Here is a 27,635-nt window from a genome sequence, read left to right as displayed (position 1 = left end):
ATATATATATAATTTTTTTTTTTTTTTTTTTTTTGCATAAAACATTTTCCTCAAAAAATGCTGAAAATAAAACATTTACATTGTAAAGCATTTGACATACCGTATGCCTGACTTGAAAAATAATCATTAAAAAATACATTTTTTTTTTTTTTTTTTTTAGGGAAAAATGTGCATTATTGCCATAATGCCATTAAAAATATCTTCAAAATGCAAATTATAATTTCTTATTATTTTCCTTTTGGTTTGCGGGAGACATTAAACCAGGATATTTATATATATATATATATATATATATATAAATATAAATGTTTTTTTTTTGAGATTCATCCAATTGCATTACACTGTACTTTGATTTGAATTACGTTCAAATGGGGCGGGGGGGGGGGGGGGGGTGAAATATAATTGTAGTGAAACTTGAAAGATGTGATTACATAACCGCCAAAGCGCAAGTTAATCTGCGTTAAAGCTCAAGTCTCCTGGACTCTAAATGAACCTGCAAAGAGAGGCTTCAGTGGGCAGACAGCTAGCTTTCTTTATTTTAAACCATTAAAGGTGGAGTAAGTGATTTCTGGTAGCCAATGTTGACATTTGAAATCACCAAAACAAACACACCCCTACCCCAAAAGAGTCTTGCCCCTATTTTGATAGCTCCGCACCCCACATATGTACGCAACCCAGACAACGATTAGTTCTGTGAAACAAAGCAAAACCAATGTTACACTGTGTCTACACCAGACGCGAGCGGCGCGGTGCTATCCCCGACAGAAAACTGCTGCTGCGTTTTATTTATGACGTTTTGACACAAATTATTAAATGATTTTCAACGGTCGCTTTGTCGCGTCCAGTCAAAGTCCTTTTAAGACAAGTCATGTCACTCGTTGGCCAACTCTCTATGTCCGTCCTGTTCACTGAGCGCTCTCTCCTCCACATCATGAGTAGACACGCCCCTTTCTGCTGATTGGCTACAACTTTGTTTTGCTACTCGGCCCGAATCAGTTTTCTAAAGCATTTTTGAAAAATCGCTTACCCCACCTTTAAGTGTCCAGCATTACCCAAAGTGAATATGCATTAAAGCGCTATTTTTATGTTTGTATTTATTTAGCTTTTACGTTTTTATTCACGTCCAAAGATTTCACACAGAGTCAAGGCCGAAGCATCTGCTCTTATGATGTTTAGAACTAAATACGTCAATGTGAAATATTGGCTCAAGTTGACAGCAGTCAGAATTATAACATGTGCGAACTCCCAAGAAGCGTTATTAATATTATTATTATTATTATTGTTGTGAAATGCCATCAGAATTTCACTGTGTTAATCGTTCACAAGAGACTGACTGACAAATGTTTGTTCTGCTGCCACACAGCTCTGAGAGTCTAACTCTCATCTAACATAAGCTTGGTTCCAAAATGTAGCTTATTTTATTCAAAAAGGTTCTAAAATAACCATTCACTCGCTGGGCTTCATTCATTGAAACGAGCTGAACGATTTATTCGTAGAGCCGTTCTTACATAAATGATCACAAACTCAATGCAACACTTGCATAAAGCGACAAATTACATAAGAATGGTTTTACAAACAGCTAACAGAAATTGGTTTAGGTCTGTGTCATGAATAATGAAGCCCAATTTTTAATGTATCCTTTCTCTATTCTAACGGTGTACAATTGAAATTTATAAAATGACAATTTTTTTTTAATAATAATTCAAGGTTCTTTTTTTATTTGATTGTTTTACACATTTTTTTTAATGTTTTATGTTCAGAGCAGTCTCCTGAAGCGTGTCTGATTCAGATCAAGCACCCCAAGAAACACTACTTTATTTGCCACATTTTTTGTACTGTAGGTTTGTTACAGGTCATTTTCTAATGCTGTAATGTTCAAATGTGCTTTTACAGTCGTGTTCCAAACTAAGGAAACGACTTGTCCACGTCTGTGTGTCATTAGAGCCTCTTTGTACACATGACAGAATGTGCCAAACTGCAGTATGACGTCAAGTATTGACATTTACATAATCTCACAGTGACAGACAGATACTACGAATGACTCGTTCTGTTGCCTTAAGTGTTTTATTCCAGAGCAACGAACGGTAACCCTGCGGGTTTAAATGGGTGCTTTCCATTTAGTTCCCCAGAGTGCATTTTCATATGTCTATAAACAAAAAATCTATAGGTCTATAAAAGCAACTGTATAAATAAACAGAAGATAGTAACTATGAATTTAAAGATTGTTTGAATCAAATAATTATATGATTTCAAAGCATTCTGTTGTGAATCATCTGTATCTCCCATTTAAGAATTTAGTGCCTTTTTTGGACAGTAGACTGTTCTGTAAGTATACTATAGTATATATAACTTTTTGTACAGTTTCTTTGTTTAAAATGAATTTTTTTAAAACTTGTGTTTATTTTAGTACTTTATCTTATGGAAAATAAAGGTATATTGATGATCAGCCTTGTGATTTTATTCTTCAAAGAGTTTGAAGATTGTATATAAGATCTACAATTTCATGCAGACATTTAAAGGCAAGATAATAAAATAAAGTTTATTACTCTCACCATTGCAATATAAAATCTTCAGCATTATTTTTTGTCATTACTTTGATCTGCAAAATAAATAAAATAACAATTTGATCATAAATTACTTGTTCAAGAAGAAAAAAAAAACAATACAAAGGTACCAAACCAAGAGAAAATACAGAATTAACTCACCATAATAAAACCAAAAACAATCATTTATGAATAAAACAGTCTGGAGCTTTTAATCTCCACGAGTAAAACCCATCTTGCCTTCCTACTGTATATAAAATCATGAAATGAATCCATCAGTGTCCTGATTTTTCTAGGTAACAACCACATGCACATACTCCCTGACACTGGGTTCAGATAAACAGGGCACTTTGTGATATTAAAAACATAAAAAGAAAAAGAATAATACCAAAAATACTGCTTACCGAGGCTGAAAATACACCTCTAACATGGGCTTTTCGAACACTAGGCAGGCACTATGTAGTGTACTGTAGATATGCGTAAATCGGGTGGCAGTTACATCCCTGCAAGTATCAGTGTAATGTTTCAGTGCCATACCAATACTGTCCTCCGTGCACGTCCATCAACAATGATGCAATTTCATCAGCTAACCCAAGACTTCCTGTTTTCACCCTTGCGTGCTCCAGCTTCTCCTTTGGCCATCGCTGTAAGGGCTGCCAGGTTGGGGCTAGATCCCGAGAGGTTCTGCTTGCGTTTCTGCCTCGACCGTTTAGCGGTACCCGATGCTTTCATGACCCGATTTGGTCTCACAAGAACACCGTAACCAGGGTTGCAGTGGAAGTAATGGCGACCACCAACCGAACCATCGTTTTTACCTGGACATGAAGAAAAGCATAATTATTTGGTGCATACAAGAGAAGAACATTTGCAAGTTAACGCTCCAATGATCATGCGATTAGAAATCATTTCTAACAATTGGAACAGTTGGTTAGTGGACCACTGTGTAGTTTATGCAAGTGTAAATTTCTTAAAAAGGCACTAGTGAGCACCATTTTGAATCATACACAATTACGAGTCCAAACCATCATTTTCATTTAGAAATGTTTGGTGGTGGATACAAGAAGAGAACCATGCAAATCACTGGTCCATTGATCATACGATTAGAAGTTATTTCTAATAACTGGAATAGTTGGTTAGTTGACCGCTGTCTATAGGGCCTTTCGCACCGCTTTAGTTCCAGAACTAAATGTATAGTACTAAAGTACTGGGACGATTTTGCACGAACTATTTCCCAGTACCATTTAAATGGTTCCATTCGCACCGAAAGTGTGTACTAGGAAGTGCCAGTCGACAGCGACACTATTTGTGTGCAGCGTTCAACAATGGAAACAAAGAAGAACAACTTTAACAACAGCAGGATGGAGGACGCTGTGACTGGAGCTGTGTTTTTGTTGTGTCTCGCGGGTTTCACAATAATGGATGTGGAATATCGATGTATACGTAAAGCGATTGAAAGAACAGAAAGGAGGGCTAAGAATCTCCAACGACAACTGGCAGTGCTACATTTGCTACAAGTGCCTGCACTTCAGCGTCCGTCCATCTATCGCTGTTCATCATACTTGCGAAATAAGTTGACCCAATGTTAGTACAGTATGTTTACACAGTGTTTTAAATCATGGCACGTGAGGGCATTTTCGTCCCCATCCAATCAAATCATAGTAAAGTCACGTCTAGTACCAGTTGTGCTGGTTAGACCCCCCTCCTCAGGAGGTAGGAGCTAATTTGGTTCTCGAAAAAGGCAGTCTGGTACAAAAATCACACCCAGTTCCAGCGGTGCGAAAACGCCAAAAAGTGGGTAGTTCCACAATTAGTTCTGGTACTATGAAAAGGTTCCTGCGGTGCGAAAGGCCCTTATGCAAGTGTAAACTAGGCACTAGTGAGCACCATTTTGGATCCTACAAAACCCCAAGTCCACAACATGTAATACCTGGGACCAGAGCTGCATTTCCTAAAACCATCATAAGCTTAAGCAGATCGTAGATGCCATTAGCTGCAATGGAAACATGTCAATTTTGCAAAAACTTGCATATATCGCAAAAAACCTTTTACGCTCACATGATTTTTCAGGCAATTCGAAAAAGTAATATTTCAAAAAACTGCAATGGAAACCGTTTATTTTTTTATTTACAGGTCACCCAGCGTATGTTAAAATCACATAATCATTCTTTAATGTACTATAACCTCCAAGAAACACTTCATATGTGGCCACTCCCAGATATAAGGGGCTTTCCTTGCCATTAATGCTTGGATAATATTTATAAAATATTGCACATCTGTAATGGAAACGCAGCTATTGGCACCAATGATGCTTTTGGGAAATGCAGCCCTGGCAAGTACTGCAAGGAGGTGGTACTGCACACACTATTCTCTAGATCTACTCAAGTTATGCATGCAAATGCTCCTTACAAACAATATTTGCAAATCCATTATCCAGGAAACACTGGTGAGGGGGTTGCAAGTCCTTTCCAATGACTGGAATCTGATATGCATGCCGGTAGTATTGCAGACTCTACTGATACTGTATATTGATCTACTGAAGTAAAAAAGCATTACGAACCTGCTGGAACATCAAGTTCCACTCCAACCCAAACACCCTTTTCAAAGTCCGTTGGTCCTACGTAACGGACTGTTCCAGTTTTATTGGTGCCCACAGTGACGTATTCCCCCTCCTTCAGCCAGTCGGGAATCTCAAAGCTTTCCTCTGAATCAGAAATGATCTCCAGTCTTTCTTGAGACTCGCTCAGTGCAGATGAAAAGTTAATGTGTTTAGTTTTACCCTCTTCTTCTTCTTCTTCATTCAGGATCCCTTTGAAAGACTTTAGGCCAGAGGTCTTGACTCTGTGGATTTGGAAAGGGTTGGTGGTGGAGCAGAAGTGGGTTTGACGTTTTGCTCAGGTCTTGATTGCTGGGTAGGCGCTAATGGCTTAGCTGTCTTCACTGGTACAGATGGATCAGATGTTTTAGAGGCAACTGATGGTGCTAATGGCGTAGATAGTACTGATGGGGCTGAACAAGATGTTTGGCCAGACGAAGAGACGTTGACTTCAGAGGCTTCTTGAGGTAAGGAATCAGAAACACTGAGGAGTTTTTCAGGAGATGCATCTAGAGGAGACACTTGACCATGTTCTTCTGATGTCTGGGATTCTGTAGCTGTCTGTTCTCCAAGTTCTAGGTCAGCTGGTTCAAGTTTTGACTGATGCTCTGGGGATATGCTGCTTGTTGGCACAAACTCTGTTTTCGGTTCAGTCTTTTTGGAAGTAGAGTCTATTTTGGCCTCTGTGCTGTCGAAGAGAGGAGGATCAACATTCAAGGCCACACACTCTGAAAGAGTCACTATGGAGATACTTGTGGAGATGTATCCACTTGAGACATCGCTGATGGAGCTGTTTGTTGAATCACCAACTGGACTTTGCTTGGGGTCCTGAACCTCTACAGGAGCAGGAGGTAAAACCTCCTTAATCTCCAATGGAACAGTAGGAGATAGAGACTCTTTGAGTTCTGGAGAAACAGAAAGAGGTGGAGCCTCTCTGACCTCTGCAGAAACAGATGGAGATAGAACTTCCTCAGCCTCTGGAGAAACAGATGACGGTAGAACCTCCTTAACCTCTGAAGAAAGTTTAGGAGCTGGAACTTCCTCAACTACTGGAGGAACAGATGGAGGAAGAACCTCCTCAGCCTCTGAAGAATAATTAGGAGGTGAAACCTCAAACTCTGGAGAAAGATTTGGAGCTGGAACTTCCTCATCTACTGGAGGAACAGATAGAGGTAGAACCTCCTCGGCCTCTGAAGAATAATTAGGAGGTGAAACCTTAAATTCTGGAGAAAGATTAGGAGCTGGAACTTCCTCATCTACTGGAGGAACAGATAGAGGTAGAACCTCCTCGGCCTCTGAAGGAGAATTAGGAGGTGGAACCTCAACCTCTGGAGAAAGATTAGAAGGTAGAACTTCCTCAACCACTGGAGGAACAGAAAGAGGTGGAACTTCAACTTCTTGAGGAAGTAGAATCTCCTCAACATTCTCTGAAATTGGAGTTTCCATAGCATGGCTCTGAGGAGATCAATAAGATCAAGCTAATTAACAGTATACGCAGTAATAAAAGCAACTTCCCACTATACCACATCACCACATACTGCTCACCATACTAATAAGGAGCTGCCTTGAATACATGTAGACTTACTATCTGGATGTCAGACGTGGTTTCTGAGGATATGGTGGATGCTTTAGTGGCGTCTACTTTATCAGGAATAACCGGAAATATGGGCACAAAGGAAGCAGATTCTGATTGGCTGTCTTGAGCAGTTTCTTTTGATGGACCCTGTGGAGTTCAAAATGAAATGGGTTTCACTTTATTTTACTGTACGTGTATTTTACAGTACCGTTCTGGGTAGTATAATATAACCACATGGGTTAAACCTTCCTATAGTAAGTACATAGTATGTACACGTGAAACAAGACTGTAAAATAAAGTGCTACCATAAAATGCATCTAAATGTTTTCAACTACACAAGTTCAGACACAAATTATTTTAAATAAATATAAAATACAAAAAATATTAGTACTATTTAAAAAAAAACAAATATCATACCAAACAAATATTATTTTTCAGGTTCTTACTGAACAGACTTACTAGTTCATAGCTGTTGATGTCTTCAAGACTGGCAGACTGCACAATAATATGTGGCACATTCTAGGTGAAATTAAAGGGGGAAAATATTATCAAGTGTTTTACCAGGAATATCTACCAGGAATTTTGCAATACAACTTGATGAATGTTTTTTCTTTCTAATTATTATTATTAAAAAGCTACATAATTTAAATACAAATGAAACATAACCTTGAACTCAAAATTTATAAATTAAAATCTTTTCAGGACATTGTATGGTAATCACAGCTTCTAAATCTAGAGATTTTTCATAAAGTACGAGCCACAGCAGGTGTTGCTACCTGCTTAAAAACAGCAGGAGGAGGCGTCTCTTTCTTCTCCTCTTTCTTGGATAACAGAGTCTTGAACATCTTGGGTACTGGAGACACTAGAGCTTTCACTGGGGAGAAATAAGATGCAGCAAATCCTGAGAGACCTGCAGGAACACGGGTTTGAGGAGTAGCGGAAGAGAGAAAGATGGAAGGACAGAAAAAAAAGCAAAGGAGAAATGAGCAGGGAACCCACGTGAGTAAAAAAAAGTGTGCAAAGCATGAATAAAGCAAAAACATAACTACATAAGCAGATCAGCACCGCACAGTGGCCAAATGAAGCACAAACACTTTTTACTGACCCGTTTTACTTAAGAGCATTTTGATGACATGCACCAAACAACTGTTGCAAACACAAACCTTTAATAAGCGCCATGCAGTGCTAGTTAATGCACAGGCCAGCAGGTCAAATGTACTAGTGTCAGTAACAGAAACTTTCAACAACTTATCTGAAGTTATCTGAAGTAAAGTGCCGCTTGCTGACAAGGTGCTAGAGAGCTTAGGCTGGTTGCTAGGGTGTTGCTAAGGTGTTCTGAGAATTTTAATTATGTTACTTTTCAATTTCAGTGGTATTATGAGTAGTTGCTAGGGTGTTGCAAAGGTATTCTGAGAGACTGTCGTATTTGTATGCAGTTGCTATGGCATGATGAGTGGTTTCTAGGGCATTGCTCTCAATGCTGTTATGTTGCAATGGTATTCTGCATGGTTGCTAAGGTGTTTTGAGTATTTTATAATGAGTTTTCTGTATGGTTGATAAGGTGTTGCTAAGTTGTTCTATGTGCTTTATTATGTTGCTATAATGAGTGTTCTGTATGGTTGCTAGGGTGTTGCTAAGGTGTTTTGAGTATTTTTGTCATGTTGTTAAAATGCGTGTTCTGTATGGTTGCTAAGGTGTTGCTAAGTTGTTCTGAGTGCTTTATTATTTTGCTATAATGAGTGTTCTGTATGGTTGCTAGGGTGTTCCTAAGGTGTTTTGAGTATTTTTGTCATGTTGTTATAATGAGTGTTCTGTATGGTTGCTAAGGTGTTGCTAAGTTGTTCTGAGTGCTTTATTATGTTGCTATAATGAGTATTCTGTATGGTTGCTAGGGTGTTGCTAAGGTGTTTTGAGTATTTTTGTCATGTTGTTAAAATGAGTGTTCTGTATGGTTGCTAAGGTGTTGTGAAGTTGTTCTAAGTGCTTGATCATGTGTTCTGTATGGTTGCAAAGGTGTTCTGTTGTTTTTGCTGGTTTGTTGCTGTTGGCATGTTAGACAGCCAAACTCTGGAGTAAAGTCAAACAGGTAATGCAAGCTCCGTCTCACCTGTGAAGGGAAACGTGGACAGCAGAAGAGGATGAGGACAGTTACCTGGCTCTGATTTTTGATTTTCTACTGACGCTGAGTGAGATGGACTCTTTGTGGCTGATGTTAGTGTAGAAATCTCCTGCCGACTGTCCAAACCACTCTACAGAATGTCAAAGCACGGACACAAACCATCAGTAAATAAATGGATGGACAGTAAATAAGTAATAAAATGAACCTGAAAATGAAACAAAGACGCAAATACTGTACAAATCGGAGTATCCTGGATGTTACTGAGTCAAGGATTGTATCACAGCAATAAATCACTGCTTGCCATTAGTAGTTTCCCAAAACAGTGACATACTAAGTACTGTATGTACTGAACTGTGACACAAACCAAACTATTGGAAATCTGAGCTGTTATGCCACTAATTAATGTTTTTTCTCACTTTACTGTCTTCTGAGTCTTGGCTGCTGGACAGATCTTTCCTACTGCCAGAGAGCTGAAAAATAAACAGCTTATATTTCATTTCTGGTTTAAGTTTAGGCTGATTTAGATTCTTTTTTGCTCAGAGATGTTGTTCATGTCTTACCCGGTGTACATTGGGTGAACTGAGGCAGTGTTTGGGAATCTTTCCTTTATCTGTCAGATGTTCCCTCACCGAAACCTCCTGAATTCACAAGAAAAAATTATCAAAAAACGAAGCATTTATATTCTTATTTGGCACATATGAAGTAGATACAATACTGCATATGTACAGGAGATCATGAAGTGTGTCAGACCTGTCTGAGACGGTCTAGAGTGAGGATGTTGTCCACCGCTAACACACTCCGCAGGTATTTCTGGATGGCGGCTTCACTGTCGGCTCCTGGGTTGTCGGTGCTGGCAGCCAGTTGGGCGAGCATCTCTCTGTCCTCAGAGCTCTGAATGTCCTGTCAACAAATGCACACACCTGTTTCTGTTACCTGCTTCTCATAGACTTATGTACAGTGCTGTTCAAAATGTAGGGTCTTTTTGGAAGAAATTAGTACTTTTATTCAGCAAGGATGCATTAAATTTATCAAAAGTGAAAGTAAAAAAATTTATAATGTTACAAAAGATTTCGATTTCAAACAAATGCTGTTCTTATGAACTTTCTATTCATCAAAGAACCAATACTGATAATAATCACAAATGTTTCTTGCGCAGCAAATCAGCATATTAGAATGATTTCTGAAGGATCATGTGATGCTGAAGACTGGAGTAATGATGCTGAAAATTCAGCTTTGCATCACAGGAATAAATTACATTTTAAGATCTATTCAAATAGAAAACAATTATTTTAAATTGTAATAATATTTCACAATTTTTTTTAATCACATTTTTGATCAAATAAATGCAGTACTGGTGTGCATTAGAGACTTGTTTCAAAAAACATTAAAAAAACCTTGCAAACCCCAAACTTCTGAACACTAGTGTATAGTATCCAACTCATTTGCAACTCAAGAACCGCATGCCTAAACAAGAATAGATCATGTTGCGCTTCACGTACCCCTGGGATATTTGAGACGATCTCAAACGTGACTCCACAGCTGTGAACTGAGCTGCGGTGAGACATTCTCCTCAGCAGACTTTGAGCAAAACCCTGCAGGAAGAGATCCGATCAATAAAAGAGCAGTCAATAAAACACACAGAAGTATCTTCATCAGTCACACCTGTCGTCCGGTGAGGTTCACGCAGATGCGCTTGCGTAGCACCAGCTGCATTTGTGCGGGATGACTGAGCAGAACGATGGCACGGACGGTGAGGTAAATCCTGTGATCCGGCCCCGTCGCTCGATTCAGCTCAGGACTGTCATGAACGGTGCAGTCCCATGATGCCTCTGTCTTCATCTGTGGGAAGAGAGACCACTTCATGTAATGTGGAATATCCTGGTTATTTTTATTTTTTTACCGATAGCAAAATACTGTCTCCTCACCTCATTCTCATAGTGTTTGACTATCTGTAAGTCCATGAAATCATCTTTATCTTCTCTGTCGAGCGCAGCATCCAGACCTCCAGCTAGAGGAGCGGACAGATGATCATGGAAATCATCAGCTGTAGACAGACAGAAGGGAGAAATGTTGATCAGAAATCATTCATACAACAGCTGGATTTTTTGTCAGCTGAACCCAATGTAAGATATTTATTCAAAGTCCCACTAAGATTTTAAGTTAATATTTCAATAATTTAGCAACACAAATATTTCAGATTTTAAAAAAGCTGTTTTATTTGGATTGTTTTTATTTTATGTATGTATTTTATATACTGTATATTAGACTGTTTTATCAATAAATCAGCTTTATCATAAAGCAGAAATAAAATAAAATACAAATAATACATAAAAAAAAAAACTGAACAAAAATGAGAAATGTTTCCTTGGCAAATAACTGAAAAACTAAAATTGGACTAAAAAAAAAAAAAAAAAAAAAAAAAAAAGTTATATTAATAAAACAAAAACTAATAAAAATTCCAAAAGCACATAATAAAATTACAAAAAAAGATAAGTAAAAATACAAAAATAAAAGTCAATTTAAAATATTAATAAAATATTATATAATACTAAAATAACACTGCATATCACGCATTTAAACTAATTAAATATTTTATTTATGTTTTATTTTCATTGTTTTTATTTTAACTTTACATTTATTATTAGCTTTTCAATTGGCAATAAAGACAGTTAAACTGAATTAAAATGGACAATTTTAAATTATATTTCTGTTCATGTTCCAAATTATTCACTCATGAGGTCTATTTCAGTTTTGATGTTCCCTTAGTAGGCAGCTGCCTTTGTAGGAAGAAAACGTCCAGGCAGCGCACCAGGATTTGGAACATGGTAAATATTTACCGTTGAGGTCCAGGAAGATGACTGGGATGTGGGTCTCCATTCCTGGCACAGGGACCCTGCAGAAACAGGAGTCAGACAGTGAAAGTAAGGATCATGTGTAACTGAATGAACCAAAGAGGACTAAAACAAGCAGATTGTGGGATTTCAGGAGTTGGTTATGGTTAGATAAAGCTAGTTCTGTTTGATAGGAATGACATATATGGTCACACACCACTCCGCCGGGGCTCCTGGGATACCACTGCCAGCAGAGGGCACCAGCACAGCGTTTCTCTCCTCTGTCAGCGTCAGACGACACTCCAGCAGCTGCGACTCGCTCTCCACATCCTCTTCTGACTTATCTGTGAATGCCAGAAGGTCAAACACTTTTCTCACTTTCACCAAAGATGTCAATCTATTCCACTTATAAACACATTTGATGTTTTCATCAGCCCATAATGAAGTTCATCTAAATCTCATCTTGCCTTGCTTGGCGACAAGTTTCTGGAGACGCTGGTCCAGATATTCCTGTCGCTCAGTTAGAGCCGTGAGCCACCGGGCCCTCAGTCTCTCCAGATCAACCTCCTACAGGCACAAACATGCAGAAGATCAAAAGAACAGCATTTATTTGAAATAGAACTCTTTCTATTAATTACATTATAAATGTCTTAACTGTCACTTTTGATGAAATTAATGCATTCTTGCTAAACAACAACAACAACAATTTTAACAGTGTCTATAAATAGAATCATTCTGAAATGGGTTCATTAACATATGACCATCCACATTTACATTTTTATATCTCAGTGTCTATTCAATATTCAGCATCTTAGTCCCGCCCTGATGAACGACAGTGACAACTATAGACGTATCATAAACATTTACATATTTAAAAAGGCTGAAAAGTCATTACCTGATAACTGTCCACATCTTTATCTCCCACTTCAGAAATAACAGGAAAACTTTGAGTTAAGACCTGTGCGTCTGAAAACTAATACAAGCCTAAATTAAAAAAATAAATACATTTTCAACTATTAAAAAAAAATAACAATAAACTAATTACAAGCAACAGGACAAAAAAATAACAGTAAAACAAATAAATAAGAAATGCGACCTACATTGTATAAAGTAATCAAATGTATAAAAACACTGCATATTCTTCAGTGTAAATGAAATATAGATTTATTTTTATTAAAGTTACAAAAGTGATTTAATCAAGAGCAGTGAGAGATTTTCTCTTTTGTTGTTTGATGAACACTGCTGTCACTTTAAGAGCTGCCCGGATCCAATATACTTTCTCAGCTGTTTGCTTTCACTTAAGACCAAAATTACTGTGTTTATGAGGATACTTGCAAAGACATTCTCAGTGTCAAAGGCATTCTGACACTTACAACTGTGTGTATTTAACCGTTCAAGGCTACTAAAGCAGCAAAATATCCCTCTGACAGCGCACATATAGTGAATAAATTCTCTTTCGCTGCTGATTGCATTTCAGTCACTTGTAACCGTGACGATTATCCATAATCTCTACCGGTTAATCATGTCTACGAGTATATACTTAACGAATTCAATGTTTTTGAGGTTACCCGTGATTTCAGTGTACATCTGGTTGTACAGAACAGATCATTTTCATCACCATATTAAATATTAAATTATTATATTAAATCATAAAATCAGATTTATAGTAGGGTCACTTAGTGTCACTCCATTTTAAATTCTAAAAAAAAAAAAAAAAATGCATAAAAGTTATTTTAGTTTAATGCATTCAATGTTTTTTGGGGGTTACCTGTGATTTTAGTGTTTGAGAGTTGGTTCAAAATGTTCTTAAAATTAGCAAACATTTTAATCAACATTTCTGCGTGAAATCGTTTAAAATGGTAATAATTTAAGATGAGTTTTTCACCCTCTGGGTCTCTGTGCTTTTGCCAGATCGAGCCTGATGGACCTCCACATTGCCGATGGAGACGTTGAGTGCAGACTCAATGATCAGAGGCATGGTGCCGGAGTCCTGGACCGAACGCACCTCCACCTGAACACGCCTGGACTGACCCTGTCACACAGACACACAATCAAGTCAGGAAAAAATGTGTTTTCCACCTCGTTACTATCATTAATGCCCACACAGACCTGTTTAAGCTGAAAGATTCCTCCTGTGCAGACGTCCTTAGCTGGCTGAACCTCCACCGGCACAAACTCTCCAGCATCATTCAGCTCCAGGATCTGAACCCAGAGCTCCAGCCTGCGGGTCACTTCACTCCATTAGAAAAAAGCTCGAGTTAACCCCGGTAACAACCAATAAGTCCTGGCACCCTAGTTTGAGCAGTCCTAAACCCAAACTTTTTTTTGTCAACCAAACGCTTTCCTTTCTACCATAGAACAGGACTTCTCTCATTAACTCACAGCCAAATGAAAAGACCATGCATATCCTCAGGTCACTGTATTATTACTATTCTTGTGTATTTCATTAGAAAACCACGAGTTAATGTAGCCTCACCATGTTTGGTATCTATGAATTCATATTTTGATGATCTAAATATTATATGCTGATACCTATGCAACATATCAGTGCTGTAAGAATCTTTAATAGTTTTGCATCAACACCCAATCCAGTTACATACGCAAAACACCATGTTCGAAGACAATAATTTAAGTTCCCACTGGCTCACTGATCTCCTGGAGGTGTGGCCTCCACAGAATTATTTTTTTTTAAACTCAATTACTTATTAGTAAAAGTATAGCATATTATATACAAGTATAACTATTAATTATGCATCCAATCATCTGAACACTGACAGTCTGAGAAATGCTGGTGTACCTCTCTCTGAGCGAGCGAGTCTTTGCCTGAATCACCCCCAGGTCCCAGAGAGCCAGATTCCTGCGCGGATTTGCCTGTTTGTGACCATAAACCTCAACAGCCACGGCGCCGTCCATCAGGAACTCCAGAAAGTCTTCAGTCACGGCCACTTCTAGAGTCTGCAGACGTAGAAAGAGACGTGTGATGACCGACAGGGTCTGTAAAAACTAGGAGAGAAACAGCCGGGGCACAAGCTGTTTTCACCTTGCATTTGTCAAACACCACCAGACTCTGCGGCTCTCTGCTGCTGGGGGCGGACAGACCCACTTCCGGGGCGATAAACACGGGCTCCTGCTGCTCCCAGAAATGATACTGACAGAAAACGAAGTTTGAGAGGTGCTGAGGCAATCCAGTCGCCTTCAACACCTTGATCTGGAAATAAAAAACACTCAACTACAGTTCATCAATATTGCATGTTTGTGCAGAGACGTCCTGTTATATCTGACCATGCAGGTGAGTTTGCGTTCCTGCGTCTCTCCGTCTGGACTGCTCTCAGAGCCCCCCGTCTCACGCTCTTCCAGTTCTCCACTCACACGCTCCACTTCTACGTGAAGACGACCCGCCACCTGAAGACACACAGAACCAACGGCAATCAGTCAGTGCCTCGCACTCTTTAATAAACTATTTAATTCTAATCGATCTGTGTGCGCACACCTCCCCCTTCTGGCTGATGATGGGCACGGTGTACTGCAGCTTGACGTCATACAGCAGACAGGACAGGAAGACGTTAGCCACACCGATCAGACTGTGATTCTCCTGCTCGTCGAAGAACGGATCGGCACGCTTGAAGTAGGAGCGCATGGCCTGAGCACAGACAGCCAGGATGAGATCAACACCTTTACGCATACTTCATTTATGAAGGTCGTAGAAAAACTAGTTGTACATTATGTTCCTTTAAAGGGATAGTTCACCCAAAAATGAAAATTCTGTCATCATTTATTCCCCCTCATGTCGGAAGGTGTTTTCACTTCATGCCATTGACATCCATAGTAGAGAAAAAATATACTATGGAAGCACCAACTGTTTGATTACCAGCAATCTTCAAAATATCTTATTTTATGTTCAACATAAGAAAGCATGATGACAGAATCTATCCCTTTAAGGGATTCCCAAACTTTTTTGTCAGCCAAATCTTTGGCCTAAAATATTTACTTGGAGTAAATCCCCCTGAGAATGCAAGTTAATATTTAAATAATTTAACTACACATTTACACTTTGACAGTTCTCTGATGTCACATGACATGCAGGTAAAATATAAATAAATAAAATAAATAAATAAATAAATAAATAAATACATACATGCATACACACACACACACACTGTATACTGTATACATATATATATATATATATATATATATATATATATATATATATATATATATATATATATATATATATATATATATATATATGTAGTTGAATATTAATAAAATATTTGTTTTCAAATTAAAGTTACTTTAAAAACTTACATTTATACATTTAAACGTACAAAATATTTTAGTGTGTTTTATTTTTATTTATTTATCTACAGTTTCTCAGAAAAAACACTAGTCGCAAGCCAGAACATATGAACATGAACCTATATTTCACCACCATACCCATTTTAGTGTTTTATTTTGATTGTTTTAAAATTAAAATCATTTTAAAACTACTTTTATTTACATATTTTATGTTTAGATTGTTATCTCTATTAAAACACAACATAACATTAACCAAAATGGATGGAAATTTATATATAAAGTTAATTTAGCACTGTTATGAATTACACTGGATAGTTGATTTTACGTATTCTTTTATAATACAAAGTATACTTTCAGCTTGTATAACCTCATATTAATTGAGAGACTTAAATCTTTGTATTTAAATATAATTTCTATATAATAAAATGAACACTTACAGCCACATATAAACTGAGAGACTTATATATTTGTACTTAAATATATATTTTTTATAATAACATTTATACTTAAAAGCCTAATATTAATTAAGAGACTTCTATATTTTTTCCTAAATATAAAATCATTTTATAATATAATTGATACTTTCAGTTTTTATAGCCTCAAGTTAATTGAGAGATACATTTCTAATTAAAAATAATGAAAACCATTTGAAATAAAATAATGAAGGTAAAAAATGTATTAAATAATCTAATATTAAAAATAATGTCATTAATAAATAATAAAAACAAATAATATTAAAATGACATAATAACAACAATAATAAATGCTACATTAATAGCTCCAAAATAGCATTGTCACTGCAGTTATTGTTGGTTATGGTAATTGTGATAAATGTGATTTGACGTACAGGATCGTCCTCGTCATAGTCTTTCCACTCCTGGTAGAGCTCTCTCATGTCCACCAGCCGGTTCTCCATCTTCTCCATGGACCAGATCTGCTTCCCCTTGCCCTTCCTCCTCACCTCCACCGCCGGCTCGCTCAGAACCGTGTCCCGCTGCGCTCCAGAAACATCAGTCAAACCCACACTTCAACAAGCTCCTCCTTTAGGATATACCTTAATGTTCAAAATCACTTCCTCTAAGCTACTTTCAATGTCTGAATTTCTCTGACTGCTCGTGTTTACAGACAAAACTCACAAAGAACCATTTCTGTCTGATGAAATACATTTTAGAATTAATGATAATAAAAAATAGACTATTGTTTAATGTTTGGGGTAAGTACGATTTTTTTTTATTTATTTATTTATTTTTGAAGTCTCTTCTGCTTACCAAAGCTGCATTTATTTAATAAAAATACAGTAAAAGCTGTAATATTGTGAAATATTATTACAATTTAAAATAGCTGTTTTCTATGTGAATATATTTTAAAATATAATTTATTCCTGTGATTTAAAGCTGAATTTTCAGCATCATTACTCCAGTCTTCAGTGTCACATGATCTTCAGAAATCATTCTAATATGCTGATTTGCTGCTCAACAAACATTTCTGCTTATTATCAATGTTGAAAACAGTTGTGCCGCTTCATATTTTTGTGAAAACTGAGATTTTTCCAGGATTCTCTGATGAATCTAAAATTCAGAAGAACAGCATTTATTTCACATTCATCACTGTAAAACAATAAAATTCATCACTGATGCTTTTGATCACTTTAATGCATCCTTGCTGAATAAAAGTATTCATTTCTTTAAAAAAAAAAAATGTGAACCCGGATGAACAGTTTGCAGATCAAATGAATATTATATTTAAACATTTAATCAAACATTGCTTTGTTTTTGAGTAAGTTATACAGATTGTGACAAACATGTCATCCAGTTCAGTTTCCTAAGAACGATTTACGAAGCCTTGCTTGTTGACTGAATCATTTAAACGAACCATTCGGTTTGAACAGTTCACTAATATGACGCCATACATCTACAACATTAATGTTAAAAATATAACTGGACAAATACGTCAACAATCAATCACACACACACACACACACACACACACAGAGGGTGTCTCTCCTGACCTTGCGGTTGGCGTTGAGGTTGGCAGCCGGGATCTGCAGTGTGACTTTATATTCTGTTTTCTTGTTGAGCTCTTCAGCGATGAACCCAGCCTCCTGAACCAGCAGATTGGCCTTCACGATCTGCTCTTTCAGCTTACGCAGACTTCGATTCATCAGAACTTCCCTGAAACCACAGAAACATGATGTTTATTACACACACAAAAGCGGAAGCTTGTGCGCTCGGCTCTCACCTCTCGTCACTGGACAGGCGCAGTGGGCTCTGAGAGGAGATCAGGCTGGCGCTGAGCTGCTGCTGCGGGAGAGAGCCCTGCGTCTGCAGCTCTGTGGACAGACGTCTGCGCAGCTGCTGCAGCTCCTGCTCGTACATCAGCCGCTGCCGCTCCAGAGCCGAGCGCTTCTCCTCCTCATGCCTGCGCTCCAGAGAGTGAAGCACCGACTGCAGCGGCTCTGAGACACACAGACACACACATCTCACTCATACAGAGCTAAATGGTCAGAATGAGCATGTGCTTTATGCTTAGCTTAATACTTTGTCTTCCTTTGTGTTTTAAGATCCCATCCAGTGCTGTTATTCTTTATATATTGCTTTTGTTGTTTTGGTTTTTATATTTACGAATTGGTAAAAAAAAAAAATCCTCTTCTTGTGCAGTAAAATAATATTTCCTGAACCATGTAGATGGTTTACATGAAAGAGTTGGATACTTAAAAATAAGTTGGTCAAAATGCAGATGAAGACACATTTAATTAAAATACTTTAAATATGTTTTATTTATTTAATAATAAAGCTTTTAGTGTCAACATGCTGTATCATGGAAAAACTGTCCATATAAAAAGATGGAAGATATTATTTTTTAAATATAATTTGATAACTTTTATTTTAGAGATTAATACAAATTACATAACACACACAAACACATATATCTATAAAGAAGTGTATGTTTAAATGCTGGAAAAAATTCAATTACACATGTAAATATTTTTGTTTACATGGACTCTCTCAAAAAGTCTTTCTAAAATAAATGTTAAAAATACTAGGATAAAGAAGAAAAACAATGCCATAAATAATTTCTCATTTTTGTTAAATCTGTTTAAAAGCCTGAATTCAAATTTTATGTGATGTTATTCATTTTAATGAAAAAATAAATAAAAAATCATGATATCTGAGAAATATTAGCAGATTTTTTTTGTTTACAAAAAAATGTAAATAAAATAAAAAAAAGCTTAAAATCATTGATACACATTTTAAGGTACATTTGATGTTATTTAGTTAAAAAATATATATTAATGGATATTTTTGTTTACACCTACTCTCTAAAAAGTCTTTCTAGACTTAAATCTAAAATAAAAGAAAAAAAAAAAATCTAATTTTTGTTATATCCAGTTAGAAGCCAGAAAACCTATATGTAATGTTATTTCTTACAACAAGACAAAAAGGAATACATTTTTCATTATATATGACAAATATTAATAGTTATTTTTGTTTACACATGGTCTCAAAAAAAGGCATGGTGATTAAAAATGTAATGCAACCATAAGATTACAGAAGAATACTGGCACAGCTGCCATTAAATTTAAATGTAGCACCATTCAATTTCACTTGGATCTCAAAGTGGTTTTTTATTTGTTTGTAATACTTAAAGCAGTCCAGAATCACCCTTTAAAACGGGTTCTATTGACAGTAACAGGTTGTCAGTTGTGTGCCGTGCCTCTTACCGTTGTTTCCCAGCGCTTTCATCATGACTTCCGTCTGTGCAGACTCAAAACTGAAGCTGTTGTCACTGGAGGCGTGACTGAGACGGTCTACATCCACATCCAGAGCCTTCGTCGTACACCCCTCCTCATCCTCAACACGATACGCGTTCGACACGCTGATCCTGAGAAACACAGAGAGAATAGCACAGTCAGTACACACACACACACACACACACACACACACGGCTTTGGGTCACTCTGACACTTCTTCAGGGGTCGTTTAAGAAGAGGACATACTAAATGGTGTCTTTAAGATTTTAATCAAGCACCATTTTAATGGACATCCAATCACTGAAACACAATTAAACCCAGCACTGACCTGAAGAAGTGGTTGTTTCCCCACAGGATTCGATCCCCATGATGCAGCTGGACGGGAGACGAGACCACAGCACCATTCACAAATGTGCTGCACACAGAGACAGACACATACACACAGATTCTTACATACTATCACTAGCTAGAGTAGAGACAGACTAAAACATAGTTATGAGTTATCAACATTTTGGGTTTAAGCTTTATATAACAGGATTTGTGCAGTTAATATAACGGTCTACTGTATATGCAATATATAGTTTATTCTAAATATTATATACTTTAATTGTTGTATTTAATTATTAGATTAGCAATTTACAATTTATTTACAATACAATTACTCTAAAATAATTATAAAATGTGTTTAATATAAATATATTTATATACATATATAAAATATAATATTAAGTTTGATTTATTAATATATAAACAAATATGAATGAATAAATGAATACCATTAAAATCGAATTTTCTTTCAATTGTTAATGTACTGAATATTTATGTGCACTAATGGTTTTGCACATAAATGGTGCACTGTTAGTGCAAATAGTGAATATAAACTGGGCTAAAAGTGCAACAAGTGCAAACAAATTGAATAAATAGTACATTATTAGAGCAAATAGTGCATATAAACTGAGTAGATAATGCAAATGAGGCACTATTAGTGCAACACGGTGCAAATAAATTTGTTACTAGAGCACATACATAGTGCATTATTAGTGCAAATATACTGAGTAAATAGTGCAAATAAATAAATCTTTTAATTTCAGCATAATTTACATGCAGTGTTACTTTGGTATAATTGAGACACTATTATAGTTTTTATTAACATTTAGAATTGTTTTGAATTTAACATTTATTTTTTATTATTATTATTTCATTTAGTAAAAGTTTGTGTAATTTTGTTGTGCGCTTTTGTCATTTTCATTAGTTTATAAATAAATTACCAAAATAATTTACGGTAAAAAATAAAAAAATAATTTTAAAATATCTACAGTTTTTATGCATTTTTTATTTCAGTTTTAGTTTTAGATATTTGAATAGTTATTTCAAGTTAAACTAAATGAAATAATTTCAGAAATAAACTAATTAAATAATTTTTTAGTGATACTTTTAGAAATCATTTATAATTTTAGATTGTTTTGTGTAAATTTCACAGTTTGGCATGTAATCCTCCGCTTGCCTCAGTCTCTCTGTGTGTGTGTGTGTGTGTGTGTGTGTGTGTGTGTGTGTGTGTGTGTGTGTGTGTGTGTGTGTGTGTGTGTGTGAGAGAGAGAGAGATTACCGAGCGTTTCTCTTCGGGGTGAGCGTGACTCCCGTCTCTAGTTTGATGTCTATAACACAATGCTCCGGTTGAATTGCCAAACCACACAACTGAATGTCCTGAGAGTCTGCAGAACCCACACGAGTGTGTTCCTGCACATAAACACACACGTCAATCAAAATACAACACCTCATCCACACCAAACTTCACCAAAACATGGCACTTTCAAATGAACAATATTACAGCTGACAGTCCATCAACCATTTATACATGCACACATATGAATAGATTTATAACATATTCAAGCGGAGACCGTAACACTGATCTTTATTAATCTGTGTCTGTACCTTTAAGTAATAGACGAGCAGCTCGTTGAGGGCGGGGTCTGCGTTCAGGTTGACCAGGAAGCATTTATCATCAATGACTCTGATCCCAGACGACTGCAGAGAAATCCCCAAACTCTCCAGCTGCTTCTGTCGCTCCTGAAGAGCCAAACACACTTCACTTCAGAGCAATGCCAACCACACTTCTGTGTGTTTTGCTGACTGTCCTGAGGGCTTTTAAAATGTCTTTAAATAAAGAAGATCCTGACAAAAACCTGTGTGTGGTGATATGCTGACAATTACAAAAAAAAAACAGATCAACAATTACACACTGAAATGGTATTTTCTTGTAAAACGCTCTCCACTATTTTTTTATTTTTTTTTTACTTATAGTTTCAAATAATAATTGACAGTCTTTCTTCTTAAAAATTTCAGATTTATTTCAATATGTTACTTTGTAATTATTTGTGAAATTTACTAGCAATTTCTGAGCAAAAAGTAAATCCTGCAACATTTTTTATTGTACAATTAAACAACTATACAAAAAATAACAATTAAGTAAAAAGGTGAAAAAATGGGCCTGAAAATGTCAAAATATCTTTTGATGGAAAGCATCATGTATTTTTAGGGTAAAAAATGTGAGACAAGTAGTTATTATGCTACTATTGCTATATATATATATATATTATATATATATATATATATATATATATATATATATGATATATATATATATATAGATATATATATATATATACTTAATTTAAAATAATTTCAATTAATTTTTTTTAATCTACCTAAAACACAATCAATGTAAAAATGGCCAAATATCAGACAATTAATCAAACTAAATAACCTTATATGAAAATATGTAAATATATGTAAATTTGAAGGGGTTAAAAATAATTATAAAAAGTATTAAATAAAAAAAATTAAAAAATAAATGAGAATAATCATGTCATTAAATAGTTAAATTTTTAATGATTTTTAATTAAAATTAATTAAAATGATTTAAATCCTTACATATTTACTCAATTCACAAAAAAAAAAGCAACTAAAAAAAATAAAAAGTAAAAATTCTGGCACATACATATGAGTGTGTGTGTTTAATACCTGTGCGATCTCCTCAGTCTTCCTGAGTTTCTCCTCCCAGCTCACGGTCATCTCCTGGATCAGCTTCTCTGACTCCTCCAGTCTATCTTTGAGCTCAGGAGCTTTCATTGATCACACACACACAGAAAGCACACTGATGAAGGTGCTAGAGGTGAAAGTTGAGCTCACACACAGCAGTCAGGTGTTCTTGTGCAGTACCTCAGCCTCGGTCAGCTGGCTGCGGAGTTTCTCCACCTCTTCTCTCAGCTCTCTGATGATTCTGGCGTTTGGATCTTCGTTAACCACGGCGTGATTAACGATGCTTTTGGCCCGGTCGGCGTACCTGAGTGTGGACAGAGTCTCGTCGTAGTTGTCGGCCGCTGGACTCACCGCTGCAACCATAGCGGTGCGGCTGTTTCCTCCTAAACTGTCCTGATGTGCAAAAAAACAGAGGAAATCACATCAGAGAGTTTTGAGGAAACACAGCCAAATCTGTGGCATCCTTTTCACAGATTTTTGGAATTTCATATGAAAATGTTTTAGAAGTCTTTTATGGTGTTTTTGGAATCTTGACAGCAACATGGACAATATGGAAGGTTTTTATGCATTTAAAAAAAGTTCTTTATGCAGATAAAGTAACAGCATTCAGCCACTGGATAACGTTAGAGTGAGAAATTAATAACAAAATGTTCATTTTGGGCTGAATTTTTTTTTCTTGAAAACAAATGATTAAATTCTTAAAGGTTTGTAGTAGTAAAATAAAGTTTATGGTCACCTTCAGTAACCATGTGAGCACTGAGTCTCTGTAAGGAACAAATTTACTCTTGTTTTTTCCTGCACCCTGCTCCGCCAAGGCCGAGATCACCAGTCCAAGAGTCGTGAGGGACCTGAACACAAAAACTACACCTGAATGTGTGCAAATGATGCTGTGTTTGTGTGAAACCAAATAAATCATTGAATAAAATAATAAATACATTGATTAAATTAAATGATTAAATGACTGATAAAATACATTTATTAGAAAAACAATTATAGACAAACGAATAAGGAAAAAAAAAATATTGAGAAAGCAATTAATTATCCCAATAATTAAAATAAAAAATAATAAAAAAAATAGTTTATTCACAAATAAGCATTATTAAAACAAATATTAAAAATTATAAATAAATAAGAGCAAGTCATGTAATTAAATAGTTAAAATAAATAAAAAATAATTTAAATAAATGCTTACTTTACAATTGACAAAAAAAAAAAAAAAAAAAAAAAAAAAAAACAGCCAGTGAGTGTCAAAATGACCAAATATCAGCCGATTAATCAAATTAAGTAATTTAGGAACAGCATAGTCAAAAATCCCTAACAAACGTGTGCATGTGTGTGTGTGATTTGACCTGTTAATATTGCTGCCTTCTTTGAGTCTTTCTCCTCCAGCTCCAGTTTTATCTGCTCTTTCGCTGCCGGCCAGATCCACCAGACTGAGTTTACTCACCTTCTCTCCACTCGTCTGAAATCAGCCCCGTCCACACAAACAATACATTTCAGTCCATGACAGCTATACAGGCGACAGACCTGCCTTTTCTATCAACTCAGCATGAAACGGAATTTACTTCTGTAGTGTGATGCATTTCCAAATGACAAGAAAAACAAAGGTAAGACAGGACTTTTTAATCATCATTTGTTAATTGGATTGTGCAAACGAGCACTGCATACTGGAATGGAGGCAGATCTGAATGTAACAGACTTACATCCGTCATAGACATCATGTGAACAATCACAGGAAGAGCAAGTAATCAGATTTTGATTCAAGATTACTTAAGGCATTTTTTTATTTTTTTTTCTTAAAAAAAAAAATGCAAGGAAGAATTGTTTACAATAAGACCAGTAACATGCAATAAACAGTAGATTTTGATTTCATGCCAACTTTAAAACAGTGTAATTTTGTTCACTGAGATACTATTACAGTATAGTTATTTTGAATTAGGTTTTTATTTGTATATTTTCTGTTTATTTTAAATTTAGTTAAGGTTTTAGTAATTTCTTCTAGTTTTATTTTAGTACTTTTTATTTATAGTCTCAGTTCAAAAAAATAAAAATATTATATATATATATATGTGTGTGTGTGTGTGTGTGTGTGTGTGTGTGTGTGTGTGTGTAAAGTAATAACGCTGAAGTGTGTAATTTCTACATTACTAGTTAAACCAAAATGAATTGCAAAAATAAATAATAAATATATATTTTTTTACATTTAATTTTTTTAAATATATTTTTCCATTTTCTGAATGAAGTGTAAGTGGTGCAAACATTTACATCATCTTCAGAAAATATAAATATCTAGTTATATGTTCGATTTCATTTAGTTAAAAAATGACACACTTCACCTTTGATTAAAAATGATTATTCAGAGGATAAGAGGTCGATCTGCATCTCACCCCAGTCTTCAGGTCTCGGAGCGTGTGCGTCAGAATGATGTTGAAGACGGCGTGCGAGCGGCTGCTCTCCTCGTTCATGTTCGTGGCCGCCACAGTGCGGGATTTATTCCCCTCCGACATCAGAGACTCGATGTCCTGAAAAACCAAACCAAAGATATTCCCGATCATCCTGCTTCAGCACTGAGAGCATCTGACATGAAGAGCTTCATGAAGGTGCTGGAAGAACCTTGTAGCTGGTCACAGCGAGGCGGGACAGACCGTCTACATACGGCCCCAACACCTTATGCTCCCGGACCCTCAACGCCTGCCGGCTCCTGAGAGGAGACATCAACCATATTTGCAGTGCACAAAGTTAAATCCAAGTAGGGTTTTCAGGATTGATAGAACACTGACAGCAGAAAAAGAACCAGAATATGGGCTTTCATTGGACAACAGGTATTAGTCTCTCTACAGACTCACCCTTTGGGATCTAGAAGGTCTCGCACCTTCTCGTTGTAGATCTCCATGTAGGACACCTCCACGGTGAAGCTCTCGCCCTCCCTCTGCTCCTGTACGGTGCGCTGGAACAGAGAACTGCACAGGCGTGGGATCAGACCCGGCTGCTCCGCCGTTCCCATCATCGTGTACGACTTTCCTGAGCCTGCAGCCCAAGGGTGTAGAATTTAGTACACAAGTGAATCACGTTCAAATGTATGTATCAAATATGATCAGACTTTTAAGAAACGTAAATACATCATCACTGTATTGCATTGCATTACATGTTTGGAAAATACAGAGCTTTGATCATAAAACTAAGCATTCAAAATCTAACCAAGACATATTATTGGGAGATAGAGAGTGACAACTGACATTTTATGTATACGCAAGTAGTCTGATATACTCTGATGAAACCTTCAGTGATTTACATTACAACAAGTAAAGCAGATATCCAAGAGCAGAAGTGAGTTAAGTACTATGAAACAGTAAGTAGTTCTGCTTAAACCTTTTATAGAGATTAAAATATTTTTTTTTGCATAGATAGCTTTCCAGCAAATTTAACTCCACCTGTTTGCCCGTATGCAAATATACAGGCATTGTATCCTTGGAAAGCGCTGTCCAAAAGACTCTCTCCAAGACACTGAAACACCACATCCTGACCTATGAGTCAGACATTACACAATATAAGCATTTATGCTGCAAATGAGAATAACTGGCAAGCATTACTAAATCAACTGAGAATAACACAAATAGTTCACTCAAAAATGAAAGTGAACTCACATTCAGGCCATCCAAGATGTAGATGAGTTTGTTTTTTTCATCAGATTTGGAGAAATGTAGCATTACATCACTTGTTCACCAATGGATGCTCTGCAGTGAATGGGTGCCGTCAGAATGAGACAAGTAATCCACATCACTCCAGTCCATCAGTTAATGTCTTGTGAAGAGAAAAGCTGTGTGTTTGTAAGAGACAAATCCATCTTCAAGATGTTTTTAACTTCAAACCGTTGCTTCTGGCTAAAATATGGTAATCATAATCCATTATAACACTTCCTCCTGTGCAACAGTCATCTCATCAGAATCAGGAGAGAAATCTGCACAGATCAAGCACCGTTTACAAGCCAAAACAACTCTATGAGGGTGGATTTTGATGTTAGAGACAACAGGAGATGGACTTTTAACTGGAAGAAGCGTTATTATGGATTATGGACTTATATTTTGGCCAAAAGGAATGGTTTTAAATTAAAAACATCTTAATGATGTATTTGTTTCTTACAAACACACAGCTTGTCACTTTACAAGACATTAACTGATGGACTGGAGTGCTGTGGATAACTTTAATTTTTTTTGGACTCTCATTCTGACGGCACCCATTCACTGCAGAGCATCCACTGCTGAGCAAGTGATGTGATGCTACATTTCTCTAAATCTGATGAAGAAACAACCTCATCTACATCTTTGATGGCCTGAATGTGAATACATTTTTATTTCTGGGTGAAGTATTCCTTTAAAGGGTTCAATTCAAGTTTATCAAATTCCTTGAAGTTCATTGTGTGTATGTTATTGTAATTGTGAATTTTTATTTTATTTTAATTTTTTAACTAAAAGACAAGTAAATACTAAGGTAATTAACATAAACACAGCAACTGCTAATAGAGCTCAGCTTGTCTTGAAGCTTTACAAATCTTCAGTGCTGATAAACCGCAGATGAACAGTAGATTTGGTAAAGCAGTTTTACAGGTTTGTCTTTTCTTCAGAAGAGTTTACAAGGAAACATAAGCAGAGGATAAAGAGTTTCAATTGCCATCATAAATGTTCCCTGATGATTCAGATCACTGCAGTATAAACACATTACAGAGGCTTAGTGATGGTTTCAACAAATGGGTTAGTCATTATAGCAAAATGAATGATTTTGAATATCAACAGACCTGCAAATTTGTCCGCCTCTGCCTCATCCATAGACCAGAAGCAATAATCATATGCGAAAACCTGAAACGAGACATCGCAAATGTCTAAAGAC

The 27,635-nt window shown here is 36.3% G+C and overlaps 1 pseudogene; it reads right to left on the bottom strand.

Annotated features, from left to right (window-relative positions):
• Positions 1 to 160: 160 nt before the first annotated feature.
• On the bottom strand, positions 161 to 27,635 carry LOC109108382 (annotated as a pseudogene).

The sequence above is a fragment of the Cyprinus carpio genome, chromosome A20, assembly GCF_018340385.1.
Source record: "Cyprinus carpio isolate SPL01 chromosome A20, ASM1834038v1, whole genome shotgun sequence".
In the NCBI taxonomy this organism is placed as follows: domain Eukaryota; kingdom Metazoa; phylum Chordata; class Actinopteri; order Cypriniformes; family Cyprinidae; genus Cyprinus; species Cyprinus carpio.
Note: the sequence above shows the minus strand (reverse complement) of the source record. Positions and strands in the feature narration are given on the sequence as shown.